We start from the raw sequence: 27,184 nt of genomic DNA, 5'->3' as shown, positions 1-27,184 counted from the left end.
AGGTTGGTAATCCACCTCCCAACCCACACGATAGAAGCATGTTTAGTAGCTTACGAAAGCAAAATAAACTAAATTCATATTTTGTTCAAACTGACACATTTTCAAGTTGACACTTAACTAAAGCAACACTTCAAGCAAGTGCACTAAAATTCTAACCTCAAAAATAAAATGTCCTCCACGAAGTAAATACAGTGAAACAAAGGTCAGAATCTAAACTTCTCTGTGGGAAGTGAAGCAGTCAAGACGTGAAATAAGAAACGAGCACAAACTATTACTAACACATACTTGTGTGCTCGACTGTACTCTGTACATTGCTTGTACTGTGACCATCTGTTAAGTGAGGTCTGGAACTTCTGTAGATTTAGTTTGTAGAAATATCGAATATTAAAATTATGGATTGATAACGTAAAGTTATAAAACTTACTGACTTATTGAACGTTCGTAAATCGTATATAATTCTATTTTTTTAATGTATAAAAGTACTATACTTATGTAAATGCGTGTCGAAAAAAAAACTACATTTTTTTTCATTCAAATCACATTTGTTATGTTGATACTTAAACAAGAAGAACCGAAAGTGTTGTGTCAGGATCGTAGTAAGTGGAATTCCGGGGTCTCTGCCTACCCCAAAGGGAAATAGGCGTGATCTCACGTATGCAGGTAATGTGATGAGCGAAAATATCAATGGATTTATATTTATGCTCTTCTTCTTCTTGAAGTGCCTCTCCAACTAGTGGAGGTTGGCCATCAGCTCTGAAAATTTATCCTTATCTCCCGCGAGGCGGCAGTTCGACCGCACTCGTGCACTCGTATTTATGCTACTGGGATATTATTATCCAAATTCATAGACACCCTATTCGCAGATGATAATACAATTACCTTACCGGAGTTAGGTGTAAGTTGTTGGAGGATGGAAACTGAGTATGTTTCAATTGAGGTTTACTCAATTTTGCTTCCACTCCATTCAGAGGAAGGAGAGAGAGTTATTCTTCTTCTTTTACTATCCGTACTAATTCATATTAGTAACCCACTAAGTGGCAATTCTCTCACATACTGGGTGTTAGTGTGACCGTACCAAATTCTGAGGGGAATAATTAAGCTCATAATTCTGAGTAAATATCAAGGGAAATTTTCCATCGCATTGAACACGTGAATTTTGCATCGATAAATTCCAGAATAATAAGCTGAATCATCCCCCTCAGTGTACCATACGGTGTCACTGCCGGTGCGCGTATAATCTTCTAAGATGGCGTCATGAACCAAAAATGCAATTATCTCAGTGGAAAAAATATCGTATGTAGCTTTATTAAAATTGTGTTTTGAACTGTACAAGCAAATGATAGACCTGACGTCAAGTCACTCGCGTCAAAAGGACTCTAAGGCCTCAAACTGGATGACAGCGGCAGCGGCGCGGCGGCGGCAGCGGTGCGGGGAGCGGCGCGTTCAAATGCTAAGATTTATATTGAAGTGTTCTCGATGGCAGCGGCGCGGGGAGCGGGGTACGAGCGGTGCCCTCTAGTCGAGCGGTGTCTCTGCGTTTGAGTTGACGTAGTGACGTTCTGTCGTTGTTATTTCGATAAAATTACAACATTTCATTGGTGGATATAATTATAAAAGCAAAGACGTTAATCATAAAAATAGGAGAATCATTAATCAGTTATGGGTAAAAATAAAAAACGAATTAAATATAGAAGGAATATAAAAGCTTTTGATTGTAACTAGATTCTAAATCGGAATTTATAGCTTCCAAAATATAATCCAGTCTCCACAGTCATTCGTGTATAATCAATCATAGAACTTGTCTGGATGTTGTCTTTGGTCGTGGTAATTTCGTTGAAACTCGCCTTTTTGTTTTCTTTTTGTTTCATTATAGGGATTCAGAACTTCTTTTGCCCATAATAAATCGTACGAAATAAAAGAACTACAATCGAAAATGTGTTGTCGTCGTTTCGATATCGCGTTCATTTGAGACACATCCCTATACCGCCGCAACACCGCGCGATCTGCCCGCTGGCATCGAGAACGGAACAGCGGCCGCCGCGCCGCTCCCCGCGCCGCTATCGCCGCCGCGCCGCTGCCGCTGTCATCCAGTTTGAGGCCTAAGAGAGACTAGAATGCCCATTTCAATATGTTTTTTTTGTGTATACATTGATTTAAAAGATTCGTCGCTGTTGAGTTTTCTTGCAATTTCTTCACCTCACCCATAACACTTTGCGAAATGGCGTAGATTCGAAAATGTTAAATTGACCTTCAACAAGATTATCTATGATAATTACGATGAATAAATGATTTTAATTATTAAACTATGCCGTTCTAGACAAATCTTGAAAAACCAAACTTTCTAGACAAAAAAGCCATGTTTATTTAATTTACAGACACCCTACGTACAGTCGGTAACACAAATTATCTGTAAAGTTAGATGTAAGATGACGCAAGTGAAGTTACAGTGCTTCGGATCTACAAGATTGAAACCAGATGAGTTGAATAAGGGATCATTCATATGTAACACAGATAGGCGGGGTAATCGACTTTATGAATTTCAAGTAGATAATGACAATTAGCATTCAGTTAGGCACTGTGAAATGTTAAATAATTGTTATATTGTTAAGGGAAGACCACGAAAACTTAAATGGAACAAATTAAAGAGATAGCGAACGTCGTGTCTTATAAGAAAGTGAAAGAATTGACCGTTTGATAGATTAAAATAGAGAATGCTACATTGACAAGAGCGCCTGTGAATTTTCAACAACAACCATCATTATCATTGTTGTTGTTTTTGTGTTGTTGTTTGAAGGCCGCCAGATTGTACTGTATCTATCTTCATCTGTGTGAATTTGTTTTGTATGTTGTGTGCAATAAAGTATATTTGATTTGATTTGATTTGAATTGTTTGTTGCTGGCCGTCGGTTAGTTTAATATTATAATAATAGTTTAATATAACATAACATAAGCTCAAGACTGCATCCCAATTGGGGTGGTCGTGACGTACATCCATCGTACGATGAAATAAATACCGATACCTCACCGAGATTACTTTTAGACCACGGTTATAAGTGGTGAAGCTAGGTGAACGGTTACTCGGTTACTTTATAGTTCTTTTATTAGAATTTTAGTGTTTTGAATTCCTTGAGAAGTTGATGTGTCTACACTCAGCGGGATCCCCTGTCTGGGAGACATAAGAGTGATGCAGAGAATTAGATCTGAATTTGTTCTATTGAATTATGCTGAAAACAGAATTTGTTCCGTTAAAAAAACGGAAATACAAAGTTTTCTAACCGACCTCGAGCCAGCGGGATATTTACCAAAGTTAAGTCTGATGAAGTATAAATTGGTATTAACTTTTAGATCTGTATTTATTCTATTTAACAAAACAAAAAAAATACTTCTGACATCCTTACTTCAGGTACAATCAAGCTGCAATGAAACCTCCAGTCAGCGGACTTTTTCTCTCAATGACATTCTTTTGTAACTTTTACACTAAAATAATAAAAATTAACCTATTTACGACTATAATTTCACTTAAATTACCTATTCGTACATCTAGTGCTTAAATTAAAAAGTATAGAATTTGAAAGATATTATGTGGGTAGAATATAAAAAAAAAACTATGTATCAGGTGAGAAGTCTATGTCACATGAGAAGTTGTTGCCGTCGAACTTCGTTCAACCTAAGGTTATCTAGGTCGTCGGGACGGGAATTCTACAGGTATTCTCAGACCGTCCCGACGAACTCTGACATGGTGTTTTTATCTGGCCAAGTGGTTAAAGCCATCTGCGTCAAATCTACAATAATCTGACTTGGTGAGCGCGTGGAAAACGCAAAGGCGGCCCAAAGAGACCTGGCGACGTCCGAGTCGACGAGTGGCGACGGCGAGCTGACCGAGAGTTGAAAACTCTTGGCATATCATGGGAGCAAGCTACAGAGGTTGCAAAAGGTCGCGAGGAGCGGAAATCTGTCATACGACCCTATATCCCAATAGGGGATAAAATTATTAGAAGAAGAAAAAGATTCGGTTAGGAGGAGGAAGGCTTTTTATATCTCTTTTGTTTTATATTTTCCTGTTTGTGCTATAAAGTATTTGTTATGTTATGTTATGTTAAGGTTATCTAGAGAAATTGCTTTTTATCAATACCTCTAAGGCCGCCGATTGTGCCCCTTCTGTATCTACCAAAGACCTTGTTATTATTTTCTGTGGCCCCTGACATACCTGACGTGACGACTACATCCTTAAGTAAATAGTAGCCGGGACCCACTGCTTAATGAGGCCCCCAAAGCACAGTACATCTTACTTACAGACAATCCGGTGATTAGTGTATAATGTTATTTCTTACAGGCAAGTTTTCGGTACAGGAAAATTTCTAAGAGTTAATCGCCGGCGTGGTTGACGATTTCCCTCAATCAGCGCTTTTCGCTATAGACCCACTAGGGTCGATTAATTCTTTCAAATATTCTTCCTCTCAGACGACGCCCTGAGCCGAGGTTCGCGCCCAACTGGGCACCCTCAGGCATGTTGTCTTAAACGTTGTACCGGGTCTTCAGAGCGCGAGCCTTCAGCGCTCCCCATTTGTCCGGCCAAGTAGTCAATGCCATCTGCGGCAAATCTACAATAAGTCACGTCAAAAAAAAGTGTGTAATGTTATTTCTTCCAGGCATGTTTTGGGTACATAGGAAAATTTCTAAGAGTTAATATTCAAAGAGTTGTATTCGTAGCTGAAGTTCGCACGTACGCACCAGGTTTACTCATAGTATACACTAGTTTTCCAACATAACTACAGACATGACGTGAATTACTTATTTATTGAGTCGCTACGAAGACAAAGTTCCCCAACTTTAGTTAAACTACAGACTACGACACCCGCCAGGGTAATACTACGACTTAAGCGGACTTAAGCTTAAGCCAACGGTAAATATTTAGTTTTGGCACTCCTTCAGTTTTCTTTTCGTAAACGGATAGTGAATATTTCGTGCTACAGTGGCCCGGATTCCTGTGGACACCTCTTAAATTTATTTTAAGTTATACCTGTCATTTTCTTATCCGCCGAAAAGGAAAGGGACAGATGATTGACAACAACAACTGTGAATTTTAAAATTAATGAATGAACGCGGGTCGTATAAAATAGGCACCTCGCTCATATGCAACCTGTTTCACGTATGATCTCAGCTTCATTCTATCGGATTATTGGCCAATATAAAATTTTGGAATGGTTTTTTTGAATTTCTGCCTATAATGGATGTGTGATCTATAAATTTGATGCCTGTCGATTATCCGTCTTTCTTTTTCAGCGGGTAAGAAAATGACAGGTATAACTTAAAATAAAATTAGATGGTGTGTACAGGAATTAGCATCAGTACCTATGAAGTCAAATGTATAACTTCTTGCGTTAAATCGCTTTTAAGTACAACATCTTTTATTGCATAATATATCGTTGCCTTATAGTGAAAACCACGTAAGAGTCTTTTACAAAAATCAGATTTTGATGGTATTTTTCTTTAAAAGAATATCGATTTTTAAAATTAATTTCAAGGAAAACACATAATAACGGGTTCTTACCGCGTTTAAATCAGGGATATTGGATCAGTCATCTCGTGATCATGGCACTTGTAGTGTCGAAATATCAGGAGTCTCAACCCGTTATTATGTACGTATTTTTATTTATTGTGATTATAACCACGTAAACTTAAAACAATATATGTATAATTTCAAATAATTTATAATTTGAAAGGAAATCAAGCGGAAACCGTATTTTTACCTGGATTGAAACTAGCGTGTCTATTGTGAGATTTTACTAACAAAAATTACATTTAAATGTAATTTTTCAAAAAGCCGCTTACGTGGTTTTTCGCTATCATCATCCGTCTAACATTATCCCGTTTTTCATAGGGTCCGCTTACCTAAGCTGAAGATTTAACAGGTCCGGTTTTTTACAGAAACGACTGGCTGTCTGATCTTGCAACCCGCGTAAGGAAAACTAGCCCAACCAACCAACGACTAGATACTTGCATTAGCCAACGGCTTAACCTGCCTTCAGAAGCACGGATCTTACTTTCGGATAATCCGGCGATCAGCCTTTAATGTTCTAACCAAACAAGGGATCACACAGTGTTTTTTTGTGTTATCTCTACCGGGATTCTCCCAAGATCAATAAAAGCTCAAGATGAACAAGCTGTTGGTTATCCTCAATAAATAAATAAATAAATAAGATCTCCGAATAACTCTAACCTGCAGATCTAACATGCGCAATGTGATAAAATTTAGTCACGGTCATTTTATCGATTCTGACGATATATTTATGTCGTTTTGTTGATTGCTGCTAATATGTGAGCCCCAATTAGTCATGTCGTTCTGTCAAAATACGAACAAAATCACGTGGCACGCATGTTAGGGAAAAACAAACTTATCGATTTCGACAAAATTTATTGAACCGATGGATAATTTTATCACATTTAGCTTGCGCATGTAAGCCTTGCAGTCGGGTCTGCATGACAACCGCGCCGCGCGCTGTGCGAATTATATCGAGCGCTTGGACCAATAAACGATACGTATGCTATCTACGTAGATGGACGTCAATCGGCTGTTGGTCGAAGCCTTCAATTTAATTCGGGCCGCGCGCGGCGCGGTTATCATGCAAACCCGGCTGGACCACATAAGCCGTTACTTTATATAAATAAAGCTGCATGGCTATTTATCCTCACTATTTTCGCTCGTAACCTCTAACAAACATTGTGAAGACGTAAAAATAGCGAGATACTAAAGTAGGACTTATTTTTAGATCTTTAGAAAGCAAACACACTCGCGGGTTGACTTTAATAGCTTTATCGGTTTCGTACACTTTGAGGAATGTTATCGTATGCTTTTACAAAACGTGAAGGTCAAAGATTTTATTATTATCTACTGTCATGTCTCGGACATGTTTTTTTCTTTTTTTAGGGGCTTGTAACAAACTTTGTTAAAAACCCTAGTCCTTTGTGTTGTAATGCAGGGCGGAAGGGGCAAGTTACAGAGACTGTAACCTGGAACCTGACAGACGGCAGAAACAACTCTCAGTACTATACCGAGGCGGAGGGCAGGAGTCCTAGTACAGCTTTGAAATATACTACTCTGGGCGCCATCCCACTCGCGTCCGAATACTGCGGGATGCCAGAGAAACCACTAACCTATTATTCCCTAAAAAGTAGCATGGAGAATGCTATACGGAAAACCGAGCGTGGCACTTAAATTAGTGATGATAAACAAAGTTTTTATGCCTCCATCAAGACTGTCTAAAACTGATAAAAAATATATTTAGTTCATGCTCCCACCCACAGTAGCCTAAGATGTGAAGCACAAATCAAATATTATTGTCTGCTGGTGATAATCTAAGTGCAATACTTCGCGACAATGATAATAATGAATCGTCTGGAACAGACGTATTAGGGTTTATGATGATGATTTATCTAATTTCTTCGTTTTGCAATAAATTTTAACCAAGCACTCAAACTTTTTTTATTTCACGTAATACTACCTCTACAATTTCAAAACAAAGTAACGATAGACGCAATTGGGTCAGATTTCATTATAATTAAATTATGTCGTAAATCCTTTGTCCGTCCGGAGTTACGCTTCAATGAGACAAATTTTAATCCTTTTTGAAGCCGCGTTTAAAAGTTCGCTTCTCAGCTTAATCATACATTTGAAACATTATATGGCTTTCATAGACCAGCAAATTGAAAAAGGCCAGTAGCTGATTCTAAGGCTCAATCTTCTTCTTCTGTCATGTGGGTTGTGAGGTGGTTTACCAGCCTCATCAACCCTGGTATCAGCGATATTGTTGAACCGCCAAAGGCCCCTGATGTGGCTCATGTGATGACTAAATACATCAGTAAGTAGTAACCGGGAGCAACGGCTTAACGTGCCCTCCGAAGCACGGATCATCTTACTTTCAAACAATCAGATGATCAGCCAACACAATATTGTATACTACATTTCTCTATGTCGGAATATAACGTAAGTATATAATAAAATCAACAATAGTATAGTATAGTGTGGTATAGTGTAGTGTACTATAGTACAGTGTAGTACAGTATAGTATTATTTATATCGCACAAAAACTTCAGGCAAGGGATTTAAACTAGAAAGTAGTATAATACGGCAAAACGACGCAACAAAATCGACCCATTATTTAGAAAATTATTAATAAATATAGAAAATTGACACTACATGAATGAGTCCAGTTATAACCGTCTCAAAATTAATAGTCGTTAAAACTTATTTTGGAATATACACCCACCTCTCAGTTTTACTATTTGAAAAGATATTAAAGCGACATAAAAACCGCCAACTACTATTGGCTTCGTCCCAACCGCAATGAAGCTGTTAAATGGAGTATTTCCTGGGACACGTGTAAATCAAACCAAAATTAATTAAAAATAATTCATAATTTTCAACATGGTAATTAATTTCAATTACTATTTAGGTAGGTTGATTTCCATGATGTATTTGGAGTGTTAGTGACATCGTAACGAAAACTTTCAAGGATGATTCAAACAATGGTTTTGAGTTGACATCAAGTGGAATTTTCCATCGCAAAGCTATGGAACTGAAAATAATGAAAAATTACCCTAAAATCTTCATGAGTTTTCAGACAGGAAATTTCATTGGATATTAACACAGAATCATGGTCTGAATCATCCCCATTTGTTACGGTGTCACTAACACCCATACGTACTTGTATGGCTAGATGTATTAATTTGTACGGGGTAAGTGACATCGTAACGTATATTAACGAATGATTCGGCTCATTATTCTGAGTTAATATAAAGTGGAATTTTTCGTTACAAAAGTATAGAATTGAAAATAATTTAAAAAATACAAAAAAAAACATGAATTTTGCGACGGAGAATTCCACTTGATATTAACTCAAAAATATGGTCTGAATCATCCCCTTCAGTATTTACGCTGTCACTAACACCCTGAAGAGTATAACATTCTAAGTACCACATTTGATTGCTATCTTACGTGTCCTACGTATACTCGTATTATTGTAAACATTCATGAAGTGATGAGCAAGGTTAGTTTTTGTCGCTGAACAGCTGTTGGCAACCGTTCAGTAGTATTATTAGGCGGATTATTCTATTGTTTCAGTGAGGACGTTGAAATATTTACATTTATCACTCTTTCAAACGAGGTTAGATATGAAATAAATAAGCAAAGAGAATTTAATGTGTTTTTTTTTTTATTCTGCGACATAGATGGACTGTCAATCTATATACCTACTGATCACGAATAGATAAAAAAATAACAGCCTTTGTAATCCAGTAGTTGAGCGCAGGGCTCATGATCCGGAGGTCCCGGTTCAAATATCCATCATTTTTATATCATAAATATCACTTTGTGATCTATATTGGTTAGGAATTGCAGACTGATCATCCGATTATCCTTAAGTCCAATTCAAAGTAGCCTAATCTGGCTTCCCATTGCAAAGACAATCAGACTCGTTTTTGCAAAGTGTAATGGCTGAGGACAAGAAATGACATGAAACTGCAACAACAACACATCTTTAAAATCAATGAAGGTATACATTACAAGTTATTTAATAACTAGAGACACATTTCATAACAGACATTTTTATAATTTACATACATACATAAACTCACGCCCGTAATCCCTAATGGGGTGGGCAGAGCCACAAGTAATCAAAGACAATAAAAAGATAGATAGATAGTAGATTTTATAATTTAGGTAATCATTAATCTTATAATAAGCTTTTTTAACTGTGGCAGCGTGGTGGAGTATGCTCCATACCCCCTCCGGTTGATTCAGGGGAGGCCTGTGCCCAGCAGTGGGACGTATATAAGCTGTTGATGATGATGACTGTGGCGGACCCAACTAGCTGGCCGGCTGGTAGTTGGGTCCGCCACATCACTCCCCCCCTCAGACCGGATTCCTCCATAATCTAATGTGAAATTGAATAATAAGATTTATGTAATGTGGCGGACCCAACTAGTTGGCCAACTAGTTGGCTAGCTAGTTGGGTCCGCCCAACTAGCTAGCCAACTAGTTGGCCAACTAGTTGGGTCCGCCATATTACCCGCCCCCCCTCAGACCGGAGCTCGATTTCCAAACTTTTTTATATAAGTATCCCATTAGCTATACTGACTGTACGTACATTATTCAAAGTCAAGATCAAATCAACAAACTCAACGAGCCACTCTATAAATCCATCTTATTAACCCAATTATTAATATTACTGTCAAAATTATTTAACATAAAGACGTCATTGCATCCAAGATAGATTAAGTCAGTTTATAAAGGTCAGTTAGTTGTCGTAGCCAATGGGTGATTTTACGATTTTACATGAGCCGATAACGACACGACACCGCCAGAGTATAAAAATATGTCTATTTAAAATTATAATAGGCTCACGTTTGATCACAATTTCACCTGATGTTAAGTGACGAGGTGGTCTAGAGTGGATCACGCTTACCTAGCAAATGCTTATTCACTCTAGTCTTGAAGATTCCTAGATTATAACGAGTCGGAAAAACAGACGACGGCAGACAGTTCCAACCTTTGCTGTTCGCATCAAAAAGGAAGAGGCAAAACGCTTAGTGCGGATTGGTGGTATATCCACAATATAAGGATGAAATGCCTGCCGACGCCTAGTTGTCCGTAGATGGAATGGAGTGGGTCGACAATGTCTACAGTCACATGGCATTAAGCCTGATGCAGAGATCACGGAAATCCACTTCCAACGATCTAGGCACACCACTTTCACTTCTTCCACTCTCATCACAGACTTCATACTTGCTGACTTAGAGCAACCTTGTCTTCAGGACCCCGATACCGTCCCCACCGGCGTGGTCGACGATTTCCCTCAATCAGCTTTTATTGCTGTCGACCTAATAGGGTCGATTAATTCTTTCAAATATTTTTCCTCTCAGACGGCGACGCCCTGAGCCGAGGTTCGCGCCCACCTGTGCACCCTCAGGCCTGTTGTCTTAAATGTTGTACCGGGTGAGGCCTTCAGCGCTCCCCATTTGTCCGGCTAAGTAGTTAATGCCATCTGCGGAAAATCTACAATAAGCCACGTCAAAAAAAATGGCAACCTTGAGCTGGCCTTTCGTTAAAAAATTCTGAATCTGATCGCAGCTTGAAATGAGCTGTGGGTTCTAGACCCACCAGAGTCTAAATGTTTCGATATAAGTTTCGCTTTGTGATATAAAAATAAAAATAAAAGAAATATCGTCTAATGTAAATCCGTAACATGAGTCATGCTGTATTTAGACCTGGCACCTGTGTCTTCCTGTACACACCTGGTCTTCCTAAGATATATTTAGTCTGAATAATTATAGGGATGAAACTCGAGATATGAGACATAGGGACATAATATTATTATGTCGCACACTAATTTGGATAAGGAACTATGCGAGTGGGTGATACCTATATTAATAAGACGATGATTAATCATGTTTAGAAATGCAAAATATTCTTTATTGCACAAAGAAAGAAAGAAACGTAACGTAACGTAAATAGGCACACTAAAGTCTAAAACAATACACGGAATAACACATTACTTTCAATTAAAACACGCAATAAAAACAACTTACACAAGAACGTCATCATGATCTCCATATCATTATCAAACCAATATACTTTATTGCACAGAACTAAATTACAACAATCAGATATTTTTTTTTGACGTGACTTATTGTGGATTTGCCGCAGATGGCATTAACTACTTGGCCGGACAAATGGGGAGCGCTGAAGGCTCTCACCCGGTACAACGTTTAAGACAACAGGCCTGAGGGTGCCCAGTTGGGCGCGAACCTCGGCTCAGGGCGTCGTCTGACAGGAAAAATATTTGAAAGAATCAATCGACCCTAGTGGGTCAACAACATAACACATGAATACAGTACAATTTGGGCGGCCTTATTGCTCTAGAGCAATTTCTCCCAGGCAACCACCAAAAGGAAACAAATATTTATAAACAACTATCCCGTTATTCACAGGGTCCGCTTACCTAACCTGAAGATTTGTTAGGTCCGGTTTTTTACAGAAGCGACTGCCTGTCTGACCTTCCAAGCCGTGAAAGGAAAACCAGCCCAATACAGGTAAGGTCATATACCTCCCAAAATTGCAACTTACGCAAAATAGTACAAAAAAAATATGAAGACAGTAAACATTAAGGCAGATTTTAATTGAGTGTATGTGTCAATAGTGGTGGAGTCCTTTGTAAAAGGGACTCACTCAGCATAAGCCGCGGCGCGAGCGTCTTTGCGTATTCTGTGGACCCTGCTGAGTGAGGCACGGAAATCAAATACATCTCATAATATTTACTTATACTGAAGAATAGTCTAAAAGCACATTTTATTACAAACGAATTTGTGTGCAGTGTAACTATAAATAGATGGAAGAAATACAATAATACTTACAAGAAACGATTATCGATACTATTGCTGTGTAACGATAGTGTTGATCTAAATGAATTATCGATGCTATCGACTTTGAAGGCCAACAATCGATAGTCAAACTATCGTTAGCTCGGCAATAGTACAATGGATAAAAGCTGCCTCATAAGTGTAGGATAGATTAGTTGTGGTGAATTATGTTAGCATGAATGATTGAGCAAAAGAAAAAGGCCAGTAGCTGATTCTAAGGCTCAATCTTCTTCTTCTTCTGTCGTATGGGTTGTGAGGTGGTTTAACCCATCAACCCTAGTGTCAGGGTTACTATTGAGCCGCCAAAGGCCCCTGACATCGCTCATGTAACGACTACTGACTTACATCAGTAAGTAGTAACCGGAACCAACGACTTAACGTGCCTTCCGAAGCACGGAAACGCTCAATAAGCCTCGTTTTATTAATAAAATTGACATTGATATATTAAAGCATTCCACTTCAAAGCATAAAAGAAAAATAATTTAGACGAACAAAGGAAAATTTTCAAAGCGCAACTCAACGTTGAAACGATGCAGCGCAAAAGTATGCAAAAATTGTATCGTTTGCTATCGGCATTTTATATTGCACGTTTTTAAAGATGAAGAATCATAATATAAAAAAAAAGATGATCTTTTCTCTCGTGTGGGTTGTGAGACCGATCTCATCAACCATGGACAAGTGAGCCAAAAGAAAAAAGTGAAGAAGAATAGTGAAAAGACAGACAATTTTCATTTTAGGACTTTTTATCAACAGTAACTGCAAATTGTCTTTATATACTTGTGGCTCTGCCCATCCTATTACAGGTAAGAGTTTATGTATGAATATATGTATGTTAAGAACTACAAAATAAAACCTCAACATTGGCCCCGACTCCTACAGACACCTCCCAATTTTATTTTAAGTTATTCCCGTCATTTTCTTATCTGCCGAAGAGGAAAGTGACGGATGATTGACAACTGCTAATTTTAAAATGAATTAATACCCCAGGCGAATAAAATAGACATCTCAACGATATGCAACCCGTTTGACGTGTGCTTTCAACTTAATTCTGTCGGATTATAAGGCAATATAAAAATTTGTATTCTATAAAATTTATAACTACACTGCACGTATAACACGTACACGGTAAAATGACACATATAACTTAAAATAAAATGGTGTCTACAGGCATTAGCACTATTGTTATAAAGTATAATAAAAAGAAAATGAAAGTAAATTTTTAAATAAAAAGCAACGCTATGCAGTATCTGCGACATTACCGCCGCGGCCATGCGAAATCTTTCGTGTTGTGGACAATTTCTAAACTACATAGTTTTATCTAAAGATAATAGAATATAAAATAATATATTATAATCTTACATATTATGAAATATTTTTTTCCGTCCGCAAGAAATCACGGATAAATTTAAATTCGTATCTTACAAGCACTATAAAGGTTTGTTACATAGCATTCATTCCAGTCCCGTAGGTGCATTTCACATGACAAATGACATCGTAGCGACGCCAAAGGAAGCTAAAAGGAAGAGAATACAGGGGAAAACTCAGGATCGGCAGAATCGTGAGGTCTCTAAGTTACTTAAAGATCTTGTCTTATTCGATTCGATATCACTGCTGGGCAAAGGTCTAGGAATGGTAGGCTGAATGAAACGTAACGCAAAGTTGTGTGAAAGAGAGAGCAATGAGAAAAAGAGAGAGAAGTGAGGATTGCGGAATGACAGGGAAATGGTGGACGGTTGTTTTAAAAGGGGAAAACGTAGAAGACTATAAAAGGTTAAAAAAAACAAAGGTAAAGAAAGAATAATCGTTTTTTTCATGCCCTCTCCAATAGAAGAATAGGGAAAATTGTATTCCCTTGATTTTTCCACTCCTCTCGACTTTGCACGATCTCCGGCCAATCCCACCGATAAGCATTGAGGTCGTCACACCATCTTTTACGCGGTCTGCCTCGACTTCTATACCCGCCTTGAGGAGTCCAGTTGGTAACGACTCGTGGACATCGCTCCGGATGCTCCGGATGGTTGGCTCTGGGCGTGTCCGGCCCAGTCCCACTTCAGTTTGGTGGACTTTTTCTCTACATCATTGATACCTGTTTTCGAACGTTTCAATGAAACAAAGGAAAACAAACAATGAGGCTCTGTGAAGACTTTTTTATACAGATTGTTAGTGCCACTACCGATGGATAATGTTACTAATTTTAACATAACATAACATAACAAATACTTTATTGCACAAACAGGAAAAAACAAAATACAAAACAAAAGAGAAATAGAATTAGTACAATAGGAGGCCTTATTGCTAAGTAGCAATCTCTTCCAGGCAACCTTTAAGTATAGGAGATATCGAATATTATGTAATATAGCGGGTTAGTGCAGCATGGGAATACTTGTACATATAAAAATAAATACACTTTCGACTACATAAACTACATAAAAATAATCCACATAATTATAATTGTTAGAATAAATAAATATCACTACTTAAACTACTACATATACTATGGAAGAAAAGGAGTAGATAGATTATGAAGATGAAGAGGAAATAGAGGTAAGGAAATGCGCCTTGACTTGCCGTTTAAAGGACTCCAATGACGAAGCTCTCCTAATGCTTTCAGGCAGAGAATTCCACAAACGGACAGCTTGCACCGTGAAAGACTTGGAGTAGAAATTTGAGGAATGGGAAGGAATATTTAGAGACAGATTGTTGGATGAACGTTTTATGATATGATTGCCAGCGTTTGGCCGTATCTTAAAGTAATCAAGCATTTAGTAGCTCATATTGTTAAACGTTTTGTGTTCAACCATCTGGCAAAACTACATCATGATGTGGTCAACGAATGATATTCTATTTCATGAAATGATTGAGCACATCATGAAATGGTCAATTCTCAGTTCTGGCCACGACAGATGCACAATAAACCCTATGCTGGCTCATTGTTCACCTGCGTCCGTATCTGTGTTCACGTAAAATTGGATGCACCGATATTGGAGTAGATTAAACGAGAGATACGATGTGCAGACTGTTTGTAATCTGCTAACGGCTGTCTGTGAAACGGATGCCACTGCCTTATTCGAAGCATCGACTTCGCATGAGAGAACTTTCTTTGATTATGGGGTATAATACTACCATCTTTTGTCAGCAGCGTCTTTGACTAAGTTGAATCTTCTACATACTTATAATAAACTCACGCCCCTTTCCCACCGGGGTAAGCAGAGACAATGGAGTTCCATTTGCTTCGGTTCTGACACACTTCTCATAACACAGGAAATACAAAACAAAAGAGAAAAGTATAAATCGTACAATAGCCGGCCTTACTGCAAAGTATCAATGTCTTCCAGACAATGTCTTACAGCGCCGGGTTCGAATCTCGGTGGGGACATATCACAAAAATCACTTTGTGATCCCTAGTTTCGTTAGGAAATTACAGGCTGATCACCTGATTGTCCAAAAATAAGACGATCCGCGCTTCGGATGGCACGTTAAGCCGTTAGTCCCGGTTACTACTTACTGATGTAAGCACGTAGTCGTTATATGAGTCATGTCAGGGGCCTTTGGCGGGTCAATAGTAACCCTGCCACCAGGTTTGATGGGGTTAGTAATCCTCCTCACAACCCAAACGATAGTAGAAGAATGAATATTCAACTTATAAAAGAATGAAATGAAAATTTAGAAAACACCTAATTATCTAATGCTGAAAACGCGTCAGAACTATCAATTCTTGCATTGAATTACAGTCATTATTACAAAAGAGGTACGATCGACTTGTGTATAGTTGATTTGTGTTTGAATTAGCTGGATTGTCTTTGCAACACGTTGATTAAGAACACATCTCAGGTCCAAATATGAATTAAAACTCATTTCAGTGGTTTAGAACAGTCACGAATTATCCCAATAGGACTATTGCGGACTTAATAAGTTACGTTATTTTATCAAGTTTAATAATATTAATCACTTTAAACAATTACTCTCTATACTATTCAATGTTACAGTGGAAAACACAAAGTAAAAGCTGCTCCGAAAAACAAAGAACATGAAAGATAAATAACTATGTATAAGTAATTCAATTCATAAGAGTTCTATCCTGACAAAGAACTGAATTACAATGGCTCCAGACTTCAAATCAAGAATCAGAATCAGAATCAGAATCATTTATTCAACGTAATTATCATGGATAAACTTGTTGAAGGTCAATGTAACATTTGAATTTACGTCATTTCGCAAGGTGTTATGGCTGAGGAGAAGAAATGACAAGAAACTGCAACAGCAACACATCTTTTAAATCAACGAGGGTACATTACAAGTTATTTAATAACTAGAGGAACACATTTAATACCAGACATGTTTATCATTTAGGTAATCATTAATCTTATAATAAGCTTTTTTACATAAAGTAAGCTTCACGTGAGCTTTAAATTTATTCTCTGACAAATTTAAAATATTATCTGGTATTTTATTGTAAAAACGTATACATAACCCCAAAAAAGATGAATTTAATTTACTTAATCTAGAATTTTGAACAACAATTTTATTTTTATTCCTTGTATTGTAAGTATGCCTTTCACAGTTTCTCGGAAGGAGAGATACATTCTTACGCACATACATAATGTTTTCATAAATATATTGACTTGCGACCGTCAGTATATTTATTTCTTTAAACAGCTCCCTTAAAGAGTCCCGACAACGCAGATTATAAATAGCGCGAACTGCCCTTTTTTGAATGATGAAAATAGTTTCTACATCAGCGGCTCGACCCCACAATAAAATACCGTAAGACATTACGCTGTGGAAGTAGCTGAAGTAGACAAGTCTAGCAGTGGGTACATCTGTGAGTTGTCGGATTCTTCTGACGGCATATGCTGCTGAACTTAGCTTGCCCGCTAGTGATACAATATGTGGGCCCCATTGAAGTTTTGAATCTACAGTAATTCCTAAGAAAACGGTGTGTTCAACAAAATCTAAATTCTCGTCGTTAATTTTAATGTTATTATTTACTTTCTTTACGTTTGGTAGAGCAAATTTAATACACTTCGTTTTCTTAGCATTTAGAACTAGGTTATTTACTGTAAACCAGCTCAGAACCTGCGACACAGCGCTGTTTGCTTCGTCAAGTTCCTCTAACTTTCTATCGATTTTAAATATAAGAGAAGTGTCATCCGCGAACAGTACAATGTCAGCTTGGTTCTGTACTACATAAGGTAAATCATTTATGTACACTAAAAAAAGAAACGGCCCCAAAATGGATCCTTGAGGAACTCCCATTTGAACATGAGAGCCCGAAGAAGTTGTACTATTGATTTGTACCTTTTGTATCCTATCACCTAGATATGAATTTAATAAACTGAGAGCTCCATTATTTAGTCCATAGTGCCTCAATTTCAAAAGCAAGGTCTCGTGATCCACGCAGTCGAACGCCTTAGACAAGTCACAGAATACTCCTACGGCATTCTGCGACTCCTCCCAAGCATCGAAAATGTGTCGAACAAATGTGACACTCGCGTCTGTTGTAGACCGACCCTTAGTAAAACCAAACTGCTGGCTGTGAAGTAAGTTATTTAAATTAAAATGACATAGCAGTTGGTCGAGAATAATTTTCTCGAAAATTTTACTAAGTACTGGTAGAATAGAAACCGGTCTATAATTGGTGGGGTCTGATTTTGTGCCCGATTTAAAAAGAGGTATAACTTTACTGATTTTCATTAAATTTGGAAAAGTGCCATTTTCAACACTCATATTAAAAATGTATGCTAGATATGGTGCTAAGATATCAATAACAGAGCTCATCAATTTGACAGACAATCCCCATAAATCTTTCGAGGTTTTAAGTTCTTTCAAGTCACTCAATTACAAAAGAAACTTAATAGAATTATCTTAAGCTGTACCAAATTACTGTTATTAATTGAGGAGCTCAGTGGCGCAGCGGTAAACGCGCTCGGTCTGCGATTGTTGAAGTTAAGCAACTTTCGCAAAGGCCGGTCATAGGATGGGTGACCACAAAAAAAATCTCTAGCTCCTCCGTGCTTCGGAAGGCACGTTAAGCCGTTGGTCCCGGTTGCATTAGCAGTCGTTAATAACCACCAATCCGCACTGGGCCCGCGTGGTGGTTTAAGGCCCGATCTCCCTATCCGTCCATAGGGAAGGCCCGTGCCCCAGAGTGGGGACGTTAATGGGCTGATGATGATGATGATGTACTAAATTACAAGTTTCTGTGGTTTAGTGTGTCGCAGGTTCTATTCTGAAGGAGCATTGATTCGCTCTGCGGTACCGGACTTGCACCAATGAATTATTAATTTATCTTAAGTGCAGTTTTGACTAACACAGTTGGCTCGTCCATCATAGACGGCGATACGGCTTGCCACCTATCACGTTGGTCTAACAGAAAGCTCGGTAAATGATACTTATTGCGTCTTGCGAGGGATGCACCTTTCGTAAAGTCGTCAGCTTATGACTGTGGTTCTAAACTCTACTTCATGAGTTTGAATTCATGTCTGTGACATCACATAGTTTCCAGGACTTGTGCCCGGTTAATGGTAATGGGCTCCTCGATCTTCTTCTGTCGTATGGGTTGTGAGGTGGATAACCAACCCCATCAATCCTAGTGTCAGGGTTACTATTGAGCCGCCAATAGCCCTTGATATGGTTCATGTAACGACTACTAACTTGCATAACTAAGTTGTAGCCGGGACCAACGGCTTAACGTGCCGTCTGAAACACGGATCATCTTACTTTCAGACAATCTGGGGATCAGCCGGTAATGTCCTAATCAAACTAGAGATCACAAAGTGATTTTTGTGATAGGTATGTCCTTACCGGGATTTGAACCCGAGACCTCCGGATCGTGAGCCGAACGCTTAAACCAGTGGACCACGGAGGCTCCTCGATTATATGGGACTTAAATATATCTGGCCAAGACTGGGCTTACTCCACACCTTTTCTAATCCTTCGGGAATACATGCGGGTTGCTGTGTACTAAATTACAAGTTCACCAATGTAATCAACCCACATAATAGTGACAAAGAAATAATAAACTTCACGGTCGAGTAAATTAGGTTGGAATTCCTTCACATAAAGTACGAGTTATTAATGGCCCGCTAAAACTTTTTTATACAAGTATCTTGTCGTAATGAGCATATGTTTAGTGATGGAAGTATTGTACGTATAATACTTGGTATGGGATGAAAAAATACTTATTCTACAATGTTTTTCACGCCAGTATTGCAGTGTACATTGTTTTAAGTTTAAGTACACGGTTATTATCGTAAGAGTGTAACCAACTTATAGGAAAACAAAAACGCAAGTGGTACGGTTACGAGCATTAATATGTATACACTTTGGTACATGTCACATTAACTTTTTTAGAAATTGAACTCTAAGTCTCACTAAAAGTCAAATATGTTAGTGCGACAGAGACCTAAAGTGGGTATATTATATTGCTCATGACTGTACAGACGGTCCTGTCGACAGTTGTCATTGAGTAACAAGGATACAAAAAGGCTCAGTAAAAAGGTTAACCTATAATGCGCGGGTAAAGACTACATACAGACGCCTCTAAAAAGACTGTAAGACAGTGTCTTATCATATAGCGGGAGAAAGGCTACGATGTGGACCGACGTCCATCCACGTAAATATCATTTGCTGCGTCTATTCGTGAATGCCTTCGAGCAAAAATGTGGCCAATAGCAAACCCATCAAAGGTAAACAAAAACCCTTCAATATCGTATTCGCCGTGCGCGGCGCGGTTGCTGAAAGGAGCTTAAAACAAAAAGTTGTTTTGAGAATTAAACATATTTGTAACAGCGTAAATACTAGCTAAGTTCCCCCAACACTTTCTCCACACAAAAACCCCAAAGAGCAGCAGCCTACCGCACAAAAAAGATAATAAATCTTACCTCCTAGCCGAAACAGTGCGCCATCCTGCTAATTCTCACGGACACACCAATTTTAACACGACGCCGCGCACCTGCGAAATATAACAATTAGTGAGCAAGGATATATGAAACTGGACTCGCAACGACTCGCACTAAGAGCCGTAACGTACCTAATAGGCTACATAGTCATGCACCTAGTGTTGACCCAATAGGGTCAAAGATAAATTATAAAATTATATTTATATAATTTATCTTTGTTTAATTTATTTTGTATTCCTTCTGGGTAAGTAGATACTATACAATTCCATTTCTTTTCATCCTCAAAAAATGTAATAAAATAAAATGCTTATTTAGAAATAGAAGCGAATGATTAAAAAAACATCTCACTTTTCTATTTAACTGATTAAAAAAAATATATTAAGAATTCTTAATACAATTTTTACATAACCGAAATTACGACTTTTGTCGAAGCATACTTGTGTATTTCTATACAAATGTATAGTAGTAACGTTACGTAAAAACTATCTCTTTTGACTGTATCACAAGACATATAGATAAATTATCACTTCATTTGTTATGGGTTTGTCTGTCTGTTGGCTCTCAAGCTCATTAGGAACATCAACATGTGTGAAAAACTGCTGGACCTGGCGTCTCCGTTGTTAAATATCATTGGCACACAGTAAAAACCGTAAGTAATGTGTTTTTCGTAATATAATATATATGTTAGTAGAAAGGAGACAAAAAAAATGAAAGCTTTCCTTGTTTGTTTAGTGAAAGCCAGTGTCAGTAACTATTTGTTTGCGAATGGTTTTTCGCTTAAGCGTAGCATTCATTTTTGTTTGTTATTGTTCACCACCTATTAAGTAGGTCTCCGCTTACCTAACCTGACGATTTGACAGGTCCGGATTTTTACAGAAGCGACTGCCTGTCTGATCTTCCAACCCGCGAAGGGAAAACCAGCCCAATACAGGTTAGGTTTTAATACCTCCGAAAATGCATTTTTTTGGAATATGGGTTTCTCCGCGATTTTTTCCTTCACCGCTTAGTACGTGATAAATTATTTTTGCAAAGTCCCTCACTGCACTCGGTAAATAAAGATTGTTTTATCGTATTTTCCTAAAATTAAAAAAAAATCAGAATTCAAAAATATTTATTTTTCAAAATTGGTTTACAAAGATTTTTGAACGTCAAAAATTAAATTACATAATATTATGTAACTAGCTGTAAAACTACTACCACATCTGAATCTGTAACGCTGAGGGAAAGACCCTAACTCCACAACCTGTTTAGGTACTATTAAATATAAAGTTTAGTTCAATACAATTAGTGGTTATATTTCAATATAGATAACATTATACAATAGCTTCAATTCGCGGTACGAGTTAGATCTGTCAAAGTACAGAAGCCAGTGTTCATTAGCATAGTGATGTATCAATTAGGTCGATCGATTCTGTTCTAGCTAACACTACTTAGTACAATAAAAAATAAATATAAGTTAATTTATAACTAGAAACTTCATCTTCTTCTCAAACGACACACAAATGGTACATATTATTCTTGATGATGATGATGATTTTTTGTATTTCTATTGTATCTTGATTTTTTTATTCCTTTTTTTCTGGTTTGTACTTATTAGTGTTCAAATGGTTAATCACACTTCCTGTCTCATAATTAGCTGATGTAAGACACTGATTCCCAAGATACAGGCTTAAGCTTAGTTTGGGACTCAGGGTTTAACAATTAATTTGTGCAATCATGTGTAAACCCAAATTGTAAACCTAAAATTGTACAAATCAATTTTATAAATAAATCAATTTATTTATTTATTCTATCGTATGAGTTGTGAGATAGATGACCAACCTCATCAACCCTGGTGTCAGGATTATTATTGAGCTGCTAATGACGTGACTCATTTAACGAGTACGTTTCTACATCAGTAAGTAGTAACCGGGACCAACGGCTTAACGTGCCTTCCGAAGCACGAATCATCTTACTTTTGGAGATTCAGGCGATCAGCCTGCAATATCCTAACAAACTAGGGATCATAAAGTAATTTTTGTGATTTGTTCCCACTGGGATTCGAACTCGGGACCTCCGGATCGTGGGCACAACGCTCAACCACTGGACCACGGAGGCCGTCAGAATAATTCTATTCGCTCTTCTCAAAAAAAAACATAAGAAATCCAATTGAGTTTCTAAAAAGAAATAAGAAATCGGAGCGAAATTTCCACCACGTTCGTTACATCTCCACTAATATTGCTTCATTGGGATTTCCCAGAGGAAATAATAGTTTGGAGTAAACGTACGGACTAAAACTCTGTAGCGAGGAACTCGTAAAAGCAACCAAGACAACATCGAGTTACATAATATTAAAGTGGAAAACCTACGCAATTTAGAAGATAATAAACAAAATAAATTAAGAAGTTCTCAAAATAGAACAAGAGAAGAGAACTTTAGAACCTCACCACACCACATGATTCTTACACCACAGTAACAAATATAAATCAAAACACGGAATAAAGCAACCTACACAAGTGAGTACTCCTTTGCAATGAAAATCTGCACATCGACCTAGGTCTGCCAACTATTGCCCAAGGGCTCAAATTCGCTTCAAAACCCAAAACCCCTGGTAGTTGCGGCTTACGAATACATCCCGCTTAGGGACGGTACCAAAAAGTATCGGCGTCCGAAGGACGTAATATACGATCCCAACGACCCGATTACTCTAGCCAAAGAGGCGGCCAATCAGCTCGCGACACCAAACACTTCAGGACCCCGATACCGACCCCGCCGGCGCGGTCGACGATTTCCCTCAATCAGTGCTTATCGCTATCGACCCAATAGGTAGAGTCGATTAATTCTTTCAAATATTTTTCCTCTCAGACGACGCCCTGAGCCGAGGTTCGCACCCAACTGGGCACCCTCAGGCCTGTTGTCTTAAACGTTGTACCGGGTGAGAGCCTTCAGCGCTCCCCATTTGTCCGGCCAAGTAGTTAAAAATATTAAAACCGGCAAATCTACAATAAGTCACGTCAAAAAAAAAACAAGTGAATACAAATAAATAGACCTAGTAAATATTATGGCAAATTGTAATTGAGTGTATGGACTGGTTATCAGTGGTAGTTGTTTCCTTTACAAAAAGGCCTTACCCTATAAAGGAATAAGCCGCGGCGCGAGCCACAAATTAATTGAAAACAGACGTGGTAAATTGTTTGGATACCTAATAGGCTGTATAAATATTTATTTATTTATGGTATATTTTACTTATGTTAGTATTTCTTAAATTTTATTTGTATAAGTATAAGAATCACCTATTTTAAACAGTCTGAAAAAAGTATACATTTTCGCCTTATAGTGAACCACGCAAGCCCCAAAACACATCCCAATGTGTTTTTTTTTAACAAATCTTTGCGACATACACGCTAGTTTCAATCCAGGTAAACAATTGACGTCTAATTTTTTCCTAGTGAGATAATTATGGTGCTTAGAGAATTACAGCCAAACAAGTGAAACTAACACAAACCCATACTAACTTTAATCTACTTAACACGAATGTGTATTTTATCCGTCTATTTCCTTTAGTTATTTAGTTACGCGAGTCGGTTCGTAGATGAGTTTGGTGCTAGCAAGAAGTTTTCTTAGAAAAGCTGGGGGAACTACTAGAAAATTGCTAAGAGTTAACTCTAGGCTAAGACGAATGGAAACACGTATAACACATTACATACTAGTTTAAATAGAAAGAAAGAAAGGAATAAACATTTATTAATTTAGAATAAATAGCTATACAGGGTGTTAGTGACATCGTAACGAATACTGAGGGGGATGATTCAGACCATGATTCTGAGTTGATATCAAGTGGAATTTTCCGTCGCAAAATTCATGTTTTTTTTTTAGTTTTTTAAAATTATTTTCAATTCTATACTTTTGCGATGAAAAATTCCACTTGATATTAACTCAGAATAATCAGTTGTTTCATCCCCCTCAGCATTCGTTACCATGTCACTTACACCCCGCACAAGTACATACTGTACCCATACAAGTAGCTATGGGTGTTAGTGACACCGCAACGAATACTGAGGGGGATGATTCAGACCATGATTCTGAGTTGATATCAAGTGGAATTTTCAGTCGGAAAATTCATGAAAATTATTGTTTTTCTTTTTATTATTTTCTGTTCCATACTTTTGCGACGGAAAATTCCACTTCATATCATCTCAGAATCATGGTCTCAATCATCCCTCAAAGTTTTCGTTACGACGTCACTAACACCCTGTATAATGAAACAATAAAGTGATTTTAAACGGGGTAAGGTTACTTTGTAAGAAAATATTGGATTTGTTTTGTTAATATGGGGGCACAAGAAGATCTCAAAAAGGGAATATTACGGACGTCCTTAAGTAGTAAACTATTTTTCTTTATTATAGTAACCTGTATTGGGCTGGTTTTCCCTTCGCGGGTTGGAAGGTCAGACAGGCAGTCGCTTTTGTATAAAACCGGACCTCTCAAAACTTTAGGTTAGGGCCCTGTGAAATACGGGATGACGCTAGGGAGATGAGAATAAATAGCTATATATTGGGCGAAAAGCAAGAGAGAAACCACTGCCCTATTTTTCCTTAAAAAGTAGCATGGAGAATGCTACATAGACAAGAGCGGGGTTCTTAGCCGTAAAACGCCTCCACCAACCCGCAGTGGAGCAGCGTGATGGAGTGTGCTTCATACCCCCGTAGGTTGATTGTGGGGAGGCCTGTGCCCAGCAGTGGGACGTATATAGGTAGTTTATGTTATGTTATAAACATAGTTTTAATAACTATGTATATAATATAAATGTACATATTAACACAAACTACACGCTTTACTAAGACAAATGCTTTAACGATTAATTATACCGTTTTGCAAAGTCGCACCACCACCTAAACATACGAGGCATATTAACATTGTACATTTAATGGTGTTTGTGTATGTGTAGGTATGCAAGTGATTAAGGAGGCAGTTTAGCCGTAGATTAATGAGTTGTAGGTAGCAACGGAAGTTGTAAACCTCGGACACTTCATACAAACAACCTCGTTTTACACAGATACCACACACTGACGTTAAAGTACACGCGCGTGTGTGTGACGTCTGACGCCATACGATTGAAGACTAAACTATGTCCGAGGGGAGGGGAGGTAAACCTAACTCAACCGCTGGTGGGGAGCGGAGAGTTGTCGTTCAATACGTAGTATTATTCCTTATTCTATGGTTGTAGGTAAATGTTTAAATAGTACAAAAGATTTCAGTTCACTAAAATATAGGTAAATCTATACTAATTATTACGAATGCGAAAGTAACTCTGTCTGTTACGTTTTGACGTTTAATCCGCGGAACCGATTTAGAAGAAATTGGGCTTGGAAATAGTTTGAGACAGAAGAACGTAGTATAAAAACTATAGTTTTTATACCAATAATCACACCCGGAGGGTATGAAAAGAGGGTGGAAAAAATGAGTCACACGCGATAGACGAACTTGCGAACGGCGGACAAAGTTGCGAACAAACTAGTAAGTAATAAGTAAGTAAAAAAAAAACGGACTAAAAGTAAAGGTCTATATTCAAGTGGACACAATTTGAACAAACTCTTTTTTTTTTAACTGAAAATGGCTTAGAGGCAACGGTATACCAGCAAAAAAGGTCTCTACGACTCTTTCTTACTTTCTTATGTACATACGTACATAAATAAACTCACGCCCGTAATCCCTTATGGGGCGGGCAGAGCCATAAGTAATCAAAGACAACTTGTAGCCTCTGTCGATATGAAGAAAAACAGAAGTCGAAGACAGACGTCGTCGGGTGAATGGAGAAGTCTAATTGTTATTTTCTTATAGTACTTACTTATTATTAAAAACATTAAACAATTTAATCGACTCGTACAACACGCTAAAGATGATAAGCAACTGAACCTGTTCATGTTTCTCTATATCTATAGCAATTTTATATAGCATATTTAAATATCTAAAAATACTTCATAAAATAATACAATATTAGCAAAGAATGTGCTCTCAAAATAGAACCTGGTGACACCCAGCAAAATCCTCTCACATTTCACTAATAAATAGCACAGACTTTTAAAGGTCACATCTATCACTTTTCACTGACACTGGCCATCAACATTTAAAAAAAATACCACCAACTTCTTCCACAAAAAAGAATAAAACTTCACGAAACGTCCTTCACCTACTTATTTCGGTTCTCAATTCCAAATTTAAAAAAGTTTTCAATTTAATCGATTATGCGCCGTGACGTTTTACTTTTTTTTTATTGAATAGGATAAAAGTTGCGAGTTTCGTGAAGCCCTATTTTGTTTTTTTTAAAATAAACTTTTTAATTTGAAACTTACTGTAGTGCGCGCGCCTAACCGAACTCTACTGATCACTCAGATCGTATTCAGTGGCTGAAATCTAAAAAAAGATGGGACATTCATTCGTGTGGATTGTAAGTGTGGCGCGGAACATTTTAGTCAACCATTTTTCGCAAATGAGATGTCACCGTGCCATTCAGTGGACTTGAAATTGTTTTGAATCTAGAATCTAGGTTTTTAGTTCAATGCTCGTTAAAACAACTTTAGTATTACGCAATTTGAGTAATTTATTCTTGCTTCTTCTTTCAAAGTTTGCGTATCCGGTCTCAGAAATTTTACTGAGTAATTGATATGATACTTAATTGAATATGAACCTTAATTGACTTTACTACTACTTAATTTACCTTAGCAATAAGACCGCCTTTTGCACTATTTGTTTGTAGTTTTTTGTGTTGTATGTGTGTTCCTTTTGTGCAATGAATGTATTTTATAAATGTGGGTTGGCATAAGGCAAAGAGCATTTGTATGGATTGTGTGAAGTGTTCAGTAAGATAGAACTTAGCTTGAATTGAA

The 27,184-nt window shown here is 37.7% G+C and overlaps 1 protein-coding gene across 3 annotated transcripts in view; it reads right to left on the bottom strand.

Annotated features, from left to right (window-relative positions):
- The window catches only part of LOC126371691 (RING finger protein nhl-1), a 169,973-nt gene extending 143,271 nt beyond the window's left edge, over positions 1–26,702 (bottom strand). For all 3 annotated transcript variants that reach the window (XM_050016990.1, XM_050016988.1, XM_050016992.1), the window contains exons 1-2: positions 26,651–26,702; positions 20,301–20,371 (exon numbers count right to left, since the gene is read on the bottom strand). The gene's annotated coding sequence lies outside the window, so the exon portion shown is untranslated. The remainder of the gene's footprint in view (positions 1–20,300; positions 20,372–26,650) is intronic.
- Positions 26,703–27,184: the final 482 nt, after the last annotated feature.

Source organism: Pectinophora gossypiella, chromosome 13, assembly GCF_024362695.1.
Source record: "Pectinophora gossypiella chromosome 13, ilPecGoss1.1, whole genome shotgun sequence".
In the NCBI taxonomy this organism is placed as follows: Eukaryota; Metazoa; Arthropoda; class Insecta; order Lepidoptera; family Gelechiidae; genus Pectinophora; species Pectinophora gossypiella.
Note: the sequence above shows the minus strand (reverse complement) of the source record. Positions and strands in the feature narration are given on the sequence as shown.